The sequence below is a fragment of the Tarenaya hassleriana genome, unplaced genomic scaffold (genome assembly GCF_000463585.1).
Source record: "Tarenaya hassleriana unplaced genomic scaffold, ASM46358v1 Cleome170, whole genome shotgun sequence".
Taxonomy (NCBI): Eukaryota; Viridiplantae; Streptophyta; class Magnoliopsida; order Brassicales; family Cleomaceae; genus Tarenaya; species Tarenaya hassleriana.
The window spans coordinates 92632-107686 of record NW_010965123.1 but is presented as its reverse complement, the minus strand read 5'-3'; the positions used below and the strand labels follow the sequence as shown (position 1 = coordinate 107686).

Sequence of the window (15055 nt, the reverse complement as noted above, 5' to 3'; positions counted from 1 at the left end):
TATTAATAAGTTGAAGACACGTATTATAAATTTGTCGAACTCTAACTGGTAACGTGGATTTTCAGACCTTCTGTGTTCATTTTCTTCTTGGAAATGCATCAATGACTTTCTTTGTCGAGTTTCCCCCCATTCTGGCTTTTTGTTCACTCTTCCTAGTTTTCTTTCTGTTTCATAAGTCTGACTTATCATCATTCAGTGTTTGTTTGCAACAGAGACTTTCAGTATTGGATTGAACATGCCTGCAAAAACAGTTGTATTTACAAATGTGCATAAGTTTGATGGAGACAAGTTCAGATGGTTATCTAGTGGAGAGTACATACAAATGAGTGGTCGTGCCGGACGTCGAGGCATTGACAAGCGTGGTACCTGTACCTTCATGGTTGATGAGAAGATGAAACCTGCTATTGCTAAATCAATGCTCAAAGGAAGTTCTGATTCTTTAAACAGGTAATATGCTGTGTAAGTGTTAAAGGTATTCATAATGTCCCCCTGGAGTTCATGGACAAAGGTTTACTTGATTCTGTTAATGTCAAATCTTTTGAATATTACCCATAGATACCCAGTCGATTCAGTCGAATGAATGTTACCCCTCGGCGTGTTGATTTAGTGGATGTTACTTGAAGAGTTTTGGTTATTTTACATATGTGTTGACGATTATTTTCCTTTGTTTTTTCAGTGCCTTCCACTTGAGCTATAACATGCTTCTTAATCAGTTGCGGTCTGAAGATGGTGATCCTGCGTATCTGCTTCGGAATTCTTTCTTCCAGTTCCAAACTGATCGCGCTATTCCTGACGTTGAGGTATAGTTTCAACATTCTGGATTGATTGAATATATGTCCTTGATGGACAGAGAGATTCTATGATTATAGAAGAAGAAGAAGAAAGCTTAAAGAATTACTATAATCTAATCCAATTAGGAATCTCTTGTTAACCACTAGATCGGGACGATACCGGTCACAAGATCTCTTTTGGTTGTATTGGCTTTTCACCTATCTTGTATAGGTTTGAAAAGCTTTTGTATAAGTTATAAGAATAGAAATACCACATTTTGATTATAAAAAAGAGTCTGAAAAAGAAAATCCGTGATATTGTGTTTTCCTGATAGAACCTTGTAAGGATAATACTGATTTGTGTTAAGGAAATACCCAAAAAAAGGAAACAACAGCAAGGTTTAGAGAGGAACACCACTCTCCATTCCCCACCAAGGTTTAGAGAGGAACACCACTCTCTATTAACCTCTCCAATCACAATACTCTTAAGATTTCTGATACCCCTTGCAGAAAAACACGCTGGCTATATATATAACCAACCCACTAACACACTAATGATTAAACAACCTATACAAGCAGCTAGTATGTATACATATGTGATAACCACCCTTAGGAATCTCACCCTCCACAGCACGCGATCCTCCCCTTAATTCTGCTTCTCTTTTTTATCTTTGTAAAGGCTTAAGGACTAAGGGGTAATTTCAGCTGGGAAGTTAGTTATTTTTTCGTTGTAACGAGCTCTAGTATTATAACGGAGTAATCGATCTTCTTCTTTCTCACTGTAATTCTTTTTCCTTTTGGGTCTTTCTTTCTAGGGTTCTTACGATTGGGGTTTCGGGAGAGCGTTGTAATTCACTCAAGCTGTAACTCAATCACCTCTAGTGAATTCGCCAAGCTACTTGGCCGAGACGTAGGATCTAAAGATCTGAACTCGTAAAATCTGTTGTGTTCTTTGTTCATTAACATTCGGCTTTGATTCATCGAGTGTCATTGGAGTTTGAGAGAATCTGTAATTGCGCAATTACAATTGGTATCAGAGCACGGTCTCGACAACGGGAACTTCATTCTTGCAAGATCGAAGACTTGGATCGGAATTGAACTACAGACACCGTCTGAAAGAAACCCCGATCAGAAATGACATCGCTCCAATGGTGGTGAAGTTGGATGTTGAGAAATATGGCGGTAAGGTCGATTTCTCGTTATGGAAAGATAAGATCTTAGCAAGCTTGAATATCTTACAATTGAATGATACTCTGGTGGAGGGATATGTGTTCGGAAAGGAAGAACAAATTAGTGAATCTGATGAAACATAAATAAAAACAGAAAGAGAAGGAAAATAAATTCCAGCAATTAAGAAAGGAGGAATTTTTCCTCAGGAGGCAAGACTCGAAAAGAGTCAAAGGGTTCGTAACCTGATATTCCTATGTTTAGGAGACCAGGTGATGAGGAAGGTAAAAGACTGAGCAACTAGCTGAGGGTATCTGGAAGGCTTTGGAACGTGAATTGGTGCTCAAAACATTGCCGAATAAGATGTATCTGAAGCAGAAACTTTGTGGGTATAAGATGGATGAATCCAAACAAATGGAAGAAAATCTGGATACATTTTTGAAATTGATAGGAGATCTCTTGACTCTCCAGGTAGATATCACAGAGGAAGACCAGATTATGTATCTCCTGAACTCTTTACCAGAGAGATATGAATCATTAAAGGATACTATAAGATTTTCCAGAAAAGAAGATATAACCTTGGATGATATCACATCCGCGATTTACTCCAAAGAGTTAGAGTTCAGGGCCAAGACCAAGATTAGCTCGGGAGAGGGTTTGCTGGTAAAAGGGAAGCCTGGTAAAAGGAACTTCAAGAACCAAAAGGGAAAGCAAGCCAAAGGGAAAGGGAAAGGGAAACCGAAGGTTAAAAGTGAAACTGGCTGCTGGTTTTGCGGAAAAGAAGGGCATTTCAAAAGGAAATGTAGGAACAGGAAGAAATTCCTGGAAAATCAAGGAACCCAAGCTGGAGAAGTGGCTGCAACGTCTGGAAATGAAATGGAGACAGAAGTGTTGACTGTCTCCGACAGGGAACCAGGGAAGCAATGGATTTTAGACTCTGGCTGCACATATCACATGACACCAAGATGGGATTGGTTTACCACCTTCAAAGAGAGTGAAGGCGGAAAGGTGTTAATGGGTAACAATGGCTCATGCGAGGTTAAAGGCATGGGAGATATCAAGATTAAGTTTCATGACGGGAAGATCAGAATTCTAAGTCAGGTAAGATATATACCTGAACTAAAACTAAATCTGATCTCTCTAGGTTCATTGGATAGTCTCGGGATATTTTACAAATCACAAGGAGGCAAGCTTCAAGTATTTAAAGGTTCTACAATGTTGATGTGTGGAAATCTGGAACAAGGACTGTATGTTCTTTAAGATGAGACTCTGGAAGGTGAAGTGAACATCACTAGAGTTAAAGATGATACACTCTTGTGGCATAGAAGATTTGGGCATATGAGCAACAAAGGATTGCAGCTTATGGTTCAAAAAGGATTGTTGGACAAAACCAGAATCAAAGACCTGCAATTCTGTGAAGATTGCATCATGGGAAAGAGTCACAAATAACACACACAGCCAAAAACACGTAAGTGGTCAAGAGAATCTTTACGGTGATAGAGTACCTCAAAGGGAGACTTATCCCGAAGAACTTGTGTGGGAAGTCTGTTGATAAGGTGACATGCTGTTTTGACCGCATCACTCCAGTATGTTTTGGGCACATTTCGGTGAAAAAGGAGTGTTCGAGTGACCTCCATCAGATGGCGGTTCTTCCGTTCCGCAACTCCATTTTGTTGCGGTGTATTAGGGCATGATCGTTGATGAATGATACCATGTTGATTAAGAAAGCTCCGGAAAGCAGTACTTGTATATTCCCCGCCATTATCTGTTCTTAAGCATTTGATCTTTGTAGCAAATTGGTTAGTAACAAAAGCGAGAAATGTCTTGAAAATTTCGAAAACATCACTCTTGTTTTTCATGAGATATAACCAAGTAAATTTTGTTTTCTCATCGATGAATGTAACGAAGTATTTGTAGTGATCTCTTGAAAAGATTGGCGAAGTCCATACATCAGAATGTACCAAATCAAAAGCATTGTCATAAGTTGTTGTGGATGTCGGAAAAACATAGCGACAATGTTTACCAAGCACACAAGCATCACAATGTCCATGAGTAACAATGTCTTTTGCTTGAGGAAAAAGTAAACGTAAAACCTTATTATGTGGATGGCCTAACCGAGCATGCCAAACAGAATCAGAAACATGAAATGTAGAATGAGGAAAACAATTCGAATCTTGAACATAGTAGAGGTTGCCCTTCTTTATTCCTTTGCCAAAAGGTTGCTCAGATTTAGTATCCTGAAACAACACTTGGTTAGCATAAAAAATAACCCGACAATCGGTGTCTTCAACAAATTTAGGAATAGACAAGAGATTTGTACTGAATTGTGGGACATAGAGAGCCTGAAATTCAATACCAAATAACTTAACGGTTCCATTGCCTTCAATGGGCACGAACTTACCATTAGCCACAGTAACCATGCCATAGGACTTATCAATACTAAGAAACAGATGTTTATCCTTAAACATGTGTGAGGTAGCACCAGAATCAATCACAATATGAGGTGTTAGAAGAGAAGAGAAGTTACCACTATCCTTCTCCTTCATTGCAAGGACGAATTGCTTGAATTCTTCTTGAGAGAAGGAGATGGTATTGCCGGCACTTAAGGCTGCTCCTTTCATGGGAGTATGATCTTTGTAACGAGAGGGTTTGAGGTGCGGATTAAGAATCCAACATCTATCTTTGGAGTGTCCCGGTTTCTTGCAGTGATCACACAGCAACGTCCTCTTCTCCCGTGAGGCTGGGTACCGTTTGGTGAAGTGTGCCATCTCAAGGGAGCCTGCAAACAAGTTTCTGCCACCCTCTTCACGTTTGATCATCATACATACCTCGGAGTAGGGCGGAAGTTTGGTTTGGCGTAGAATATGATACACCAAATCATTGTAGGATGTATCCAATGTAAGCAGAAGCCCAAACACCTTATCCTCCTCGGCACGTTCCAGCACTATTTTAGCATCCATCGTGACAGGTCTAATCTCTTCCAATTCATTCCAAAGAGCTGTGTAGTCGCCTTGAATCTTGTTAAAAGGCCGGCCTTGTTGTTGCAACATAGACAACTTCTTTTTGATTTCATAAATACGGCTAATGTTTGATAAGTTACCGTAGACATCTTTGAGTGCGTCCCACAAAGCTTTTGCTGAATCCAGGGCTATGTAGGATTGGAGCACATTCTGATCAAGCGATCCTTGCAAAAGGACCAGGGCTAGTTGGTCTTCTTGATGCCATTTCGCCCTTTCAACACGAGCAGCTTGTTGGGTTTGTGGAACTTGCACGGGAACTCCTTCTTGCGTCTCAAAAACTGGAGAGGAAGGGAACTCGTGTTCAACAATGTGGTGCCATAACCCCTTGCTACTCAGTGTAGCTTTGACTGCTTTGGACCAATAAAAATAGTTTTCACCATTTAAGGTGATAGGAATGGGTTTCAAGGAATTCTCCATTATCAACCGAACAGATTTGGGGAAATGGATCAGAAAAGATAATATGAAAGAGTAGAGACCGTAGAACGTTAGATTTGGACCTTAGAGCTCTGATACCATAAAGAAATCTGAGCTAAGGTTAACCAAATTCGAGCAACTATGATCTGAAGCAAGGTAAAGAGAGAAGAACTCAAGAGATGTAAGGAAGAAGGTAACCAAATTAGGTTACTTAGTTCTGTATATTTCTTTGATAACTTAGAATTACAATTTATAGAAATCTGTACAGATCACGATAGGGAAAGTGAATAATACTGCTGCCTATGTACATGGAAAATTAAGCAAGATTGAATACATAAAAGGAAATATCCTAAGTATGAGCAGATTGTGATTTCTCTTGATGTAAGTGAATCTCCAGCAGATTTGAAGCTATCAAACGGTCACATCTGATCTGATTTGATCTCTCAAAGTCTCCACTTGAATCCATGTCTTCAGCATCTTGGAACCCTCTGTTTGTATCTGAGGCTTTGTCACCTTGAGTGTTACTCAAGAAACTCAAGGCTTCACTCTCAGATCCTTCATGCTCTTCGTCTTCTATGTGTGCTTCTTCGTGGTTCCTTTGTTCCTCAACACTCTATACGTGTTTCGATGCACTCTAAGTATGTTTGGATGCACTCTTGATACACGCACGGTTCTCTAATGGAGCAAGGCTCGGGATAGATTGGAGATTCGGTAGGCTTATGGGCTTCTCACCAAACGATTCCAAGGGATAGTGATGGAGAAGTGTTCTAGGCTTATGAGCACTCAGATTACACTTCAAGAGGAATGGAATGGAATGGGATAGGTGACACCACAAAGAGGGATGGAAAACTCTTTGATTTCGTCACTAACTCTTTGGCTAGGGCTTAGGAATCTCTCTCAAACCTTAACACAAAGAAAAACTCGAAATTTCTTGTATTTGCTCAAGACAACACGAGAATAAGAAGAACAAATGCTCCAATTTTTATTTCTGAAAAGTCTGCTGAAAAATGACATAGATGCAGCCTTTAAATAGGCTAACAAGTGAAAGGAAAAGAGGGAAATTTCGTGCAACAAGAAAAGGAAAAGAAAGATGGCGAAAATACATAAAAGGAAACAAGAATTCTGCAGCAATCTCCTTGTAACGGCTAGTGATGAATATGGCAAGAAATCAATCTCCAATTCAGCTATGGTAAGTCTTCAATTCTGCAGAAATCTAGCCAAAGCTCCCATGAATGATGCTCCAGGATTCTCTAACGGTTATGAGGGATTGGGATCAGACTTCTTGACTTCAAGAGCTTGTTGTGGTAACAAAATTCAGGTAGGGTCGTGGCTGTTCTGGTGTTCCACAACGAATGATGATGAATCAGGTGTTGGACAACAAGAGCTCAAAAACGAGCAGGCTCTTGTTGCTTAATCCACAAGCTTCTTCGGTTCTTGGATTGTCTTCAAGGGTCTTGGCCACGAACTTGTTGATTCTTGAACGCAGGCTCCTTGCTCGTTCCCTTGTGAGTGGTGGATCGGGAATGATCGGAAAGACTGGTTCATTGGTTGTCTCTCCTTGCTTGTCCTCCTCCTTGGCTCCTTTGTGCTCCTCAGCTCCTTTGTGCGTTCCATGGTTTCCTTGCTCCGCTTGCTCCTCGTTTAGCTCATCTAAGTGGATGACCTCATCATCTCCTCCCCCTTGGGAAGGTTTTGACCTCAAAACAGAATCTCCTGCATCAAAAGGAAGCAAGTCAGCTATATTGAAAGTAGAAGATACGTTATACTCACCGGGAAGCTCCAAACGGTAGGCATTGTCGTTGATCTTCTCAATCACACGGAATGGGCCATCTCCTCTTGGTGCTAGCTTGGATGTTCTCTTGTTTGGAAAGCGCTCCGGCCTTAGATGTAGCCACACCCAATCTCCCTCATTGAAAGTGATCTTCTTTCGCCCCTTGTTTGCTTGTCGTGCATATTGTTCCGTTCTCCTTGCAATATTCTCCCGGACTTTTGCATGCAACTTCATCACACTCTCGGCCTTTTGCTGCCCATCAAGGCTGACCATTTCCTTGTTTGGAATAGGCGAGAGATCCAGCGGAGTGATGGGGTTGAATCCGTAGACAACCTCAAAGGGTGAATGCTTTGTTGCCGAATGGATAGCTCGGTTGTATGCAAACTCGACATGGGGAATGGAGTCCAGCCAATTCTTCAAGTTTCTCCCTATAGCTGCTCGTAACAACGTCCCCAAAGTGCGGTTGACAACCTCCGTTTGCCCATCGGTTTGAGGATGACAGGTTGTAGAGAACAAAAGCTTGGTTCCGAGTTTTCTCCACAATGTCTTCCAAAAGTAACTCATGAACTTCGTGTCTCGGTCAGAAACGATGGTCTTAGGCAGCCCATGAATCCTCACGATCTCCTTAAAGAACATATCAACTATGTAAGAGGCGTCATTTGTCTTTGCACAAGGAATGAAGTGCGCCATCTTGGAAAACCTGTCAACAACAACAAAGATGGAGTCTTTGTTCCGGATTTTTGGAAGTCCAAGAACAAAGTCCATAGAAATGTCAGTCCAAGGACAAGTAGGAATATGTAAGGGAAGATACAAACCGTGCGGGTGTGTCTTAGACTTCGCTTGATGGCATTGAACACATCGAGCACAATGTCGTTCGACATCCCGTTTGAGACGTGGCCAAAAGAAATGCTCCTTTACTACAGCGAGTGTCTTGTCCACGCCAAAGTGTCCCATGAGTGCTCCTCCATGCGCTTCTTGAAGAATGAGATCCCTCATTGAGCATTGTGGAATGCACAATCTGCGCTCTCGGAACAAGTAATCGCCTTCCTTGTAGAATGATCCATATGCTCCTTTGTTGCACCCCTCATAGATATCCCCGAGCTCTGGATCGTCGCAGTACAGGCCTGTGATATGCTCAAAGCCGAGCATTCTTGCCTCCATGGTGGTGATAAGAGTGTGCCTCCTTGAGAGTGCATCTGCCACCACATTATCCTTGCCTTTCTTGTACTTGATCACATATGGGAATGCCTCAATGAACTCCATCCACCTCGCATGCCTCTTCTTGAGCGTAGTCTGTCCTTTGAGTTGCTTGAGGGTCTCGTGATCCGTATGTATGATGAACTCCTTCGCCAATAGGTAGTGTTGCCACGTTTGTAATGCTCGCACCAAAGAATATAGCTCCTTGTCATATTTGGGATAGTTGAGTGTTGCTCCATTTAGCTTTTCGCTAAAGTAGGCCACGGGTCGTTTCTCCTGCATCAAAACAACTCCAATACCCACACCGGATGCATCACATTCTATTTCAAATACCTTGTCAAAGTCGGGAAGGACTAAGACGGGTGCCCTCGTGAGTTGCTCCTTTAACGTGTTGAATGCCTTCTCTTGCGCTTCTCCTCACTCGAATGGCTTATCTTTCTTGATGATGGACGTAAGAGGGGCTGCAAGGCTGCTAAAGTCACGAACAAACCGACGGTAGAAGCTAGCCAAGCCATGGAAGCTCCGCACATGTCCGACGATTGTAGGGGATGACCAATCTCAGATTGCTTTGATCTTTTCTTCATCTACACGTAACCCCTGTGAACTCACAACAAATCCTAAAAAGACAACCTCATTAGTGCAGAATGTGGACTTCTTGAGATTAGCATAAAGTTTCTCTCTTCGGAAGGTCTCCATGACTAGCTCAAGATGTGTCACATGATCAACAAGACATTTGCTATAAATCAGAATATCATCGAAATAAACCACAACGAATTTACCAATGAAGGCTCGTAGGACATGATTCATTAGCCTCATGAATGTACTTGGTGCGTTGGTTAAGCCGAAGGGCATGACTAACCATTCGTACAGCCCATGCTTTGTTTTGAATGCGGTTTTCCATTCGTCCCCTTCGCGCATTCTGACTTGGTGATAGCCGCTTTTTAAATCTACCTTTGAGAAGATAGTGGCTCCACTAAGCTCGTCCAACATGTCGTCCAAACTCGGGATAGGATGTCGGTATTTGACTGTGATGTTGTTGATAGCCCGACAATCCACGCACATCCTCCATGTTCCATCTTTCTTCGGGACGAGTAAAAACGGGAACTACACATGGACTCAAACTTTCATGAATATAACCCTTTTCCAATAACTCTTGCACCTGTTTTTGTAGCTCTTTGGTCTCTTCGGGGTTCATGCGATACGCGGATCTGTTTGGAAGAGGTGTTTCCGGGATCAAATCGATTTTGTTGGGTTTTCCTGGGATCTCAAGAGCGAATCTAATTCCTAAGAGATCAGTTCTAGGGTTTGCGCAGCGGATGAAAAACAAAAATTTTGATGAAACCCTAAAACCTATCATGCATGATCTTGTAGAAACGTTAGAACGCTTACCTCAATCGATCCGGGGCCTGTATCAATCGAAGAACGCGTCTGATCACTGTAGGCAGGAAGAATACCTTGCCCTCTACACGTATCCACACGGCGGAAAGGATTCCAACGGTTGGAACTTGTCTGCTAGGACTGAAGAACGCTTTCTTCTTTACGCAAGGGTTTCAGGGATCTTTCTCTTAGCTTTATCACTCTCCAAACCTCTCCCTAGGGTCTGAAAATCGTCCCAAAAGAGTTGGGTGGCGTTCCCCAAAGTTTCTTCCCTTTAAAACCCTAATTAGAGCGAGTTTAGTAAATTCCGACGTCTGGACCGATCGGTCTGGAGCTTAACGTCTGGACCGACCGGTCTAGAACAATTTCTGGACCTTATACGTTACCTCTGGACCGACCGGTCTACGTCTAGATCAATCGGTCTGGGTTAGCTGAACCGATCGGTCCAGACCTTCTGGACCGGTCGGTCTGGCCTCCGCTCCACCGGGATTTTCTCGTCTCTTCTCGCGCATTCGTCCTTTCCTGTGTGTGTGACCCTGTAGGCTCATCCGATATAGCAGTATAACACGAAATCTCTTATTTCGGTTACACAAGTCATAGGCGGTCTCTAGCAAGACACTATGACTACCTATCTCGAATAGAGTTTGTTCGTGATCCTACGAACGCCAACGATGATTCCGTTTGATGATCCTTTTGTATCATGATATCATATGTCGAATATAAGGCATGGACAAGCCACCTTATCTGATTCGACTGCTTTCTCGTTCACTGAGTTTGACTGTCTGAAATAGACGACGTTCGTCTATAGTGCGGCCACACATTTCTACAGTCTCGCTCACACGAGGGGCCCAGCGATATCTCTCTCTTTTACGAGAGGTACAAATCCCGTCTTGACTATCTACAATCCAGCACATGATTCATTTCGTACCTCATACACGCTTTTATAGTCCTCCTGTTACGCAGGACCTTTGACGTAATGATCGACAAGATATTTGCTATAAATCAGAATATCATCGAAATAAACCACAACGAATTTACTAATGAAGGCTCGTAGGACATGATTCATGAGCCTCATGAATGTACTTGGTGCGTTGGTTAAGCCGAAGGGCATGACTAACCACTCGTACAGCCCATGCTTCGTTTTGAATGCGGTTTTCCATTCGTCACCTTCGCGCATTCTGACTTGGTGATAGCCGCTTTTTAAATCTACCTTTGAGAAGATAGTGGCTCCACTAAGCTCGTCCAACATGTCGTCCAAACGCGGGATATGATGTCGGTATTTGACTGTGATATTGTTGATAGCCCGACAATCCACGCACATCCTCCATGTTCCATCTTTCTTTGGGACGAGTAAAACGGGAACTGCACATGGACTCAAACTTTCACGAATATAACCCTTTTCCAATAACTCTTGTACCTGTTTTTGTAGCTCTTTGGTCTCTTCGGGGTTCATTCGATACGCGGGTCTGTTTGGAAGAGGTGCTCCCGGGATCAAATCGATTTGATGCTCGATTCCTCTCGTTGGTGGTAGCCCCGGTGGAGTTTCTTCCGGAAATACATCCTTAAACCGCTCTAGAATCCGTGTGATCTCGGAAGGAAGCTCTTTCTCTTCGAATCCTGTACTCAAAACATCTTTAAAGACCATGAGTAGTACAACTCGTTCATCAACCAAAGCTTTACTTACCATGCTCGGTTTGACATAGAAATTCGGTTTCTTGCTATCCTCAACTTCCTTAGACAACCTCAATTGCATTTCATGTATTTGTAAAGGGCTAAAAGGTGCTAATGAAATCTTACGCTTATTAAACATGAAAGAGTAGTGATTTGTCCTACCATCATGCTTAACCTCTCGGTCGAATTGCCATGGTCTTCCAAGGAGAACATGACCAGCTTGCATAGGAACCACATCGCACATTACCTCATCTTGGTATCTCCCAATGTAAACGAGATTTTCACCCGTTCATTCACCTTAAGCTCTCCTTGGTTGTTCAGCCACTGTAGCTTATAAGGGTGGGGATGCTTTTCCGTTTCGAGCCCTAGCTTCTTCACCATGTAAACACTAGCAACATTAGTGCAGGAACCGCTATCTATGATTAACCCACATACCTTGTTCTTCACGGTACAACGGCTGTGGAAAATGGTTTCACGTTGTGCTGTTTCTTCTGGGGAAGTCATGGTGCTCAAGACTCGTCGTGTGACAAGTAGTTCCCCACTATCCGGATATTCAACATCTTCTTCCAGATTTTCAACCTCTTCCTCATCCAAAGAATCATAATCTCCAGCCTTGGTGATGACCATTATACGCTTGTTTGGACAATCACGAGCATAATGTCCTCGACCCCTGCACTTGTAACAAACAATCTCATGGCTCGGAGTGTTAGATTTGTTACCTACAGATGTTTCACCTTTGGATGTGGCAATACCCTTTCCTTTGTTCTTTGGATCCTCCTGAACAGATTTTGAGGTGGGCATGTTGTGTCCTTTGCTCTCGGTTCTCGGATACACATTGTTAGGCATTCTGGACCGGTTTGTCCTAGCTTATTTCTTGTGTATCTGCTGCTCTATTTGCACAACAAGATGTAAAAGGTCATGAATATCATGGTAAACTTGTCTTTCTACCTTTCTTGCAATATAATGCGTTCTTGTAGTCCGTCTAGGAATTGAGCCATAACAGTCTCATCATCCTCTTCTATCTCTAATCGATTCCGAAGATGCTCAAACTCCTCAAAGTAGTCTTCAACTGATCTGTTCCCCTGCGCCAACTTACGATATCGTCTATGTAAATCCCGATGGAAGGTGGAACATACCTCTTTCTCATGAGATGTTTCATTTCTCTCCAGGAGATTATTGGATCATATTGAGAACGTCTCCTTTCGGCTATTTCTCGGTCCCACCATGTGAGTGCATTGTCCGTGAGTTGAGCCGCCGCGTACTGAACCTTTCTCTGTTTGGTATATGTATAACAATCGAAAATATTTTCCATCCGCCTCTCCCAATCGAGATAAGCTTCAGGGTTAACTTTACCAACAAAAGTAGGAGGTTTGAGTTTCAAATCTGTACCCTGGTGCCTTGGAGCTCTTTGTGGCCTCCTAGGCACATCTTCTTCATCACTTTCCTCCTCAATATGCCTTTGGTGTCTATTGTTTCTTCTCTTTCTATTCTGAACAGAATTATCAGATTCATCGCCACCTTCTTCACGAGCCCTCTGATTTTGCACCCTTCGTGGTTGTGCATCCCGTGGATCCGGATCAAGATTTTCATTGTTGGGCTGCACATTGAACCTAATGGGTTGCATTCTTCGGGGTGCCTCTTCTAAACGTGTTAAACGTTCCTCTAGGCGTTGCAGGACTGGTAGGATTGCAGTTTGAGTGTTCTCTGCGTTCTCAGCCATTTTTCTTGCACAAACACACACAAAATCAAAATAACAAGAATACAATCGAATCAACAGTGTTACCTTGCATGTGGCCTTGAACCGGGCTCTGATACCAAAAATGATACACGCACGGTTGTCCAATGGAGCAAGGCTCAGATAGTTTGGAGATTCGGTAGGCTTAGGAGCTTCTCACCGAATGATTCCAAAGAGAAAATAGTGGAGAAGTGTTCTAGACTTATGAGCACTCAGATTACACTTCAAGAGGAATGGAATGGAATGGAATAGATGACACCACAAAGAGGGATGGAAAACTCTTTGATTTCGTCACTAACTCTTTGGCTAGGGCTTAGGAATCTCTCTCAAACCTTAACACAAAGAAAAAACTCGAAATTGCTTGTATTTACTCAAGACAACACGAGAATAAGAAGAACAAATGCTCCAATTTTTATTTCTGAAAAGTCTGCTGAAAAATGACATAGATGCAGCCTTTAAATAGGCTAACAAGTGAAAGGAAAAGAGGAAAATTTCATGCAACAAGAAAAGGAAAAGAAAGATGGCGAAAATACATAAAAGGAAACAAGAATTCTGCAGCAATCTCCTTGTAACGGCTAGTGATGAATATGGCAAGAAATCAATCTCCAATTCACCTATGGTAAGTCTTCAATTCTGCAGAAATCTAGCCAAAGCTCCCATGAATGATGCTCCAGGATTCTCTAACGGTTATGAGGGATTGGGATCAGACTTCTTGACTTCAAGAGCTTGTTGAGGCAACAAAATTCAGGTAGGGTCGTGGCTATTCAGGTGTTCCACAATGAATGATGATGAATCAGATGTTGGACAACAAGAGCTCAAAAACGAGCAGGCTCTTGTTGCTTAATCCGCAAGCTTCTTCGGTTCTTGGATTGTCTTCAAGGGTCTTGGCCACGAACTTGTTGATTCTTGAACGCAGGCTCCTTGCTCGTTCCCTTGTGAGTGGTGGATCGGGAATGATCGGAAAGACTGGTTCATTGGTTGTCTCTCCTTGCTTGTCCTCCTCCTTGGCTCCTTTGTGCTCCTCAGCTCCTTTGTGCGTTCCATGGTTTCCTTGCTCCGCTTGCTCCTCGTTTAGCTCATCTAAGTCGATGACAGATAACTCCTATTCTTCTCTATATTTTGATGAGAGTTTGTCTAGGTTTCACAGGATAATCACATGCATTCATAGATATTCTAGGCGTGTTAGGACACAAAACCCGGTTGTACTTTAGTTTTGCAGAGTTACAGGTTTCGAAGACGATTGGACTCGAAAAGGAGCTATTTGGAGCCTTAAAGGAGAAGTCCGGATGAGGTACTCATGCTGCGACATCAACAACTTTCTCTACAGAGGTCTAAATCGTACGAGACTTATACCATTGGGTAGAGCTCTTCAAGAGCTTCACGTAGACACCAAAATCACGTAAATCCGACACTGGAGTAGAAAGTTATGAGCGAATTCGTGAAGACTAGAAAAATGCCAGTGCAGGGCCGGATCCAACTGGATCCGGTCCGGATCAAGAACGCAGAATTCGACTCCAGGAATCTGGATCCGGTCCGGATCCACCTGGAATCGGCCCGGATCCAGTCAAAAACCTTGTTTCGCGATTTTCAGCATCAGAATGGGAATAGGACTCTTGAGAGTCGCCCTAGGGTTATAAAAAATACCTAGCCACGTCCTAGTACAAGGAGAACCTTAGAGAACACTTAGATACAGACTTTTGGAGAGCTTTTGGTGAGAGAAGAATAGAAGTTCACGGGATTTCGGGAAGAAGAAGGAAGATTCGATCATGGAGACTAGACATCTGCATGAGCCTTTCTTTCCTCTCTTTTATCTCTTTTTCTCAGAACTTTTTGTTGTTTTCTATGAACCGTGAGTAGATCCACGACTAAGGGTTAGGGATTCGTATGTGTTTTGGGTATGTTTGAACCCTAACTTGGATTTCGGTTTTGATTT

The 15055-nt window shown here is 42.6% G+C and overlaps 1 pseudogene; it reads left to right on the top strand.

The window, feature by feature from the left end:
* LOC104810197 overlaps window positions 1–15055 on the top strand; it is a 75590-nt pseudogene that overhangs the window by 48022 nt on the left and 12513 nt on the right.